Raw genomic sequence first — 4352 nt, forward strand, 5'->3', positions numbered from 1 at the left:
TGTTGCTGCAGTTGGTCAGGTCCAGGTTCAACAACACTATGAGTCCAAAGAGTAAGATCAGCTGACGACCTGAACATCCAGAAGTTTCATTTCCTCAATGGATTTCTTCTTCTCTGATGGCACGGGCATATTCAGAGATGACAATGCCAGAGTTCACATTGTAAAAGAGTGGTCCAGGAAGCATGAGACATCATTGTCACACATGGATCTTAAAGGGACGGGATGCAAGTTGGTCATTTTATACTCACTACTGCCCCCTCAGGTCTAGCGCGTAACTGCAGCTTCTGTATTAAGCTTGTGCATGATGGCAATTCGGACCCGAATTAACAGCTTTTTGGTGTGACAGGGCAGGATTTTAGAGGCAGTTGTGATGAACAGGTCTGGGCTCATTCTACACCAGGACATTACTGGAACATGTCCCTACATGAGAATACTACATTTCAACATTTTTAAACTCTGTATAGTCCCTTTAAAGGAATAAGCCATCGTTTTTGCATACTGAGATATGTTCTCACCTGAGCTTAGACGAGTTGATGCGTACCTGTTTGGTCTTTGTGTGTAATATCTTCACTTTACTGCACGAATGTCGAGGTGCTCCTAAGGTGTTATTACGCCTCACAATATAGTACCCCTTTTTATCCACGTAACTATACTTGGATCCTGTAACTATTCATGTAACCGTATTTAAATAGGAGAAACGTGGAAGACCTTGGTCACTTCTAACTTCACCCCCGTTTGGCCCCATAGAGGAGAGGAGGAGAGGCTATATGCTAACAACATCTTCGGTCTTTTTTTGCGTGACTGAGCACACGCACAAAGACCAGACAAGTACGCATCAACTCGTCTAAGCTCAGTTAAGAACATATCTCAGTTTGAGATAACAGTGGCCTGTTCCTTTAAACCTGTTGAGAATCTTTGGGATGTGCTGGAGAAGGCTTTGCGCAGTGGTCGTACTCTCCCATCATCAATACAAGATCCTTCCATCCATCCATCCATCTTCTTCCACTTGTCCATTTCCAGGTCTGGGGTCAGCTGTTGGAGCTGCCCAAATCACATTGCACCAGCCCCTTATGGCGCCTCCTGCAGGTGGCGGGTCCACGGGAGGACGGCCTCATGATTAAACGGGCCGGTTGGTCTCTCATAAGGGGCTTCTGAACCGCTCTTTGTCCGACCCATCAATACAAGATCTTGGTTACATTTGAATGCAACACTGGATCTTTTGGCATTGCAGAAGCTTATTGAAACAACACCACAGTGAATGCATGCTGCAACCAAAGCTAAAATACTGGAGCGTTTAATTTTTGTGGCCACTTTTTTTTTTGGCCAGGCAGTGTTTGATATCTTTCATTTTATTATTTTTGTGTTGTACATAAATTACGCTATAGCTCTTCTAACTCTTCTGTTCTGGTGATTTACTGCAGCAACTTTACCCGCGTTGAAGCACTTAAGAATAGTTTGTTTTTCCAACATGCTCCTTTTACACATTGCAACCCTGCAAACCTTTTGCTGCTTTCGACGTGCTTTACTGAGTTGATTCTTTTAATTAAACAAAGACAAAGAGGTTTACCGTGCTTTTCGGTGTGCAACGTGTATTCGGGAGGAAAAAAAAACAAAGAGAGGATAAAACAAAGAAAGTTAAGTGAAAGTATAAAATTGCAGTGGAGGATCAGTCGTGCAACTCTAAAAAGCACCCAAAGGCCCGGGTTCGCCCTGCTCCGCTAATCCTCTGTCTCTCTGTTGTGTTATCAAGAACAATACGACATCTTTAGCTTCTGTTGAGCTTTGGGGCACGGGAAAGATGAAACCAAATGCTTTTTTTTCCCCCGAAACTGAACTATCGCCGTCTCCTATAAACGCCTCTCCCTTTACATTAATTCAACAGCTTAAAAAAACATCTTTGCAACAGCGGGTAAGAGACTGGCACTAAAGCCTTTACCTGCAGCGTATAATCCCCTCCCTGTGCCAACTCGCACCTATCTCTTTGAAGTCATCTCAACGCGGGTCGAAAACATTAGCATCTCTATGAAGAAAATAGACACACCTGACTTGTGGAGAGTTCAATCGGAGTGGCACGCGGTTACGGCACGGCGGCTGCCTCTGGAACGCTAATGTGATCAAATGCCCGCGGGCCCTCGGTGCGGCAAGATGGAAAACAGCGGCAGCAGCTCGTGGCAAAGGCACTTAAACAGAAAAAAGGCCAATGCTCACGCGGTGGCGTAATAGCGGAGGTCAGGGTGAGGCGAGCAGGAGAGGTATTCGTCAAACTTCAGGATGGCGTGGCAAAGGTGGCATGACGGATCACCCACGAGACTGAGAGGAACTTGAGCCAAATGGCAGGGATGGAGGAACTTTGGGGGAAATAATCAAATGGTGATTTTTGTTTTTCCAAGTAATGCTAAAAGAAAGGTATTGGTGATATTCTCAAACATCTTAATTACTTTTTGTTGGATTCCCTGTGTTGGTAGGACTTCAGGAGGAGCTTTATGGGAGTTGTCGTCACTGTGCTAAGATTAAAAAATTACTCAAAGATGCGCAAGTGGGTCGAAACACAGCTCTAGATATGTTTTTGATGACGCAAGCAAAATTAAAGTATGACTCCTGGGTTACTCTAGCCTGGTTTTACCATACACTCGTACTCATTGCTTTTCGCACAGAGGGTCTGGATCTTCACAATTGAGCTCTGTTACGGGGTGGGAGGGGTGAACTCCTTTGAAACGACTGGTTCTGATTTTCGCTAGCATTTGTTCGAGTGAGTGAAGCAGCAATCATAACTCTATCATAGTTCTTGGGGGGATTCCTTGCACATTCCAAGGCTTCAATTTTAATTTCTGGATATTTGGGAGCCGAGCCAGAACGGATTGAAGAGCTTCCATTACTTTTGTATCCGCCGCCATCGCCAAACTACAACCAGCAAATGCGGCGCAAATGCTTGACGTCACCTACAAGCCCCGCCTCCCCCGCTCGCTGAATGGTAGGTAGAAATTGAACCGATGCGACACGGCCACTGAGATCAGACCCAGACGTACATGTAGGGAAATTAGAATTGACCGGAGTTTACGGATGGCTCAGGCCAGGCTACGGTTACTCCTTTTCTAACCCGAATATTTGGTTATACAAGTATTGGAATATCCCCATCGAAAGGAGCATTCATTTGTGTTCTGCACATGTTCTATCCGCAAGGAATCTTGGTCTTTTGAGTATTGAACTCCATCATTACAACCCGTGCCTACCAATTGTAACTGAGCATCTTCATCAAAGTGTCCAGGGGCTCTGGTGGAAACGGGTAGCGTGGATTTGTATGGCACAGCTCCGGCTTCATTTCCTATTTCTTCTTCATGTAGCACAGTAGAGTCAAGTACTGCAGGTGGGTCAGTATCAACACCACAGTGCAAACAAAGGCGACTACTGTCGGCCCCGGACTGTTCATTATCTGCCGTGCTCCTGTTGTTGTTGTTGTTGTTGTCTTTGGATACAGTAAGAAGAAGCGAAAGTGAAGCATAATCCATGGAGACGTAGTCCGAGCGTCGCAGTTTGGATCAGGATATCCCAACTGATGACAATTACCATGTATACAGGAGTAACTCTGTCTGCTCACGCATGTAAACGGGTTATTCCAAATGTTTCAGAGACTGGATTATTGACCTTAAACCGAATACTGACGCCATGTAAACGTAGTCACAGTAACATAGTAATGACCTCTAGATGTCGATAAAGGGGACATATAATGCAAAACCGACTTCTTCAAGCCTTTAACCGTGGTGTCGTGTTGCAGCATCAAAACCAGACCTGGAGAGGTATTTTTGGTTCATTCACACAGGTGTGAGTAATCCTATTCACATTGGTTGTTTCTTTTTCATGCTAGTCTGTATTGTGCCATTTGTATTTCCTGCATTATTTCGAGAAAAGAGAAGTGTCCTCCACATTTTTAAAGCCCTTAAACCAGGGGTCCTCATCCTGAGTGCTGTTTGGTAGAGTGCCGCTGGAGAAAGTAAAGACAAAAAAAGCTGCCAACTATCCTGAGAGTTTTACACATTCATATTCACACAGTATTTTGAGATAAAAGGACCTGCAGGTTTTGAGTTGACACATCCACTGACAAGAACATTTTCCGAAGAATGAGCCCAAAAGCAACATAATCTCCATATTCCAGCGTCTTATGACCCAACTGGGGGTTTGGAAGGACGTGCCGAAGGAAATTTTAAAGAAATGTACGGTATTTTCACCAGTACTTTAAAGGTATTTGACCTGAATATTTCTCAAAATCCTCTTGGGCCTGAGGTTATGTGCTCCAGAGGCCTTCCCCAATCATAGGCTACATTAATGTGCCATGAACACAGCAGCTTTACACAGGA

This window comes from Gobius niger (assembly GCF_951799975.1).
Source record: "Gobius niger genome assembly, chromosome: 18".
Lineage (NCBI taxonomy): Eukaryota > Metazoa > Chordata > Actinopteri > Gobiiformes > Gobiidae > Gobius > Gobius niger.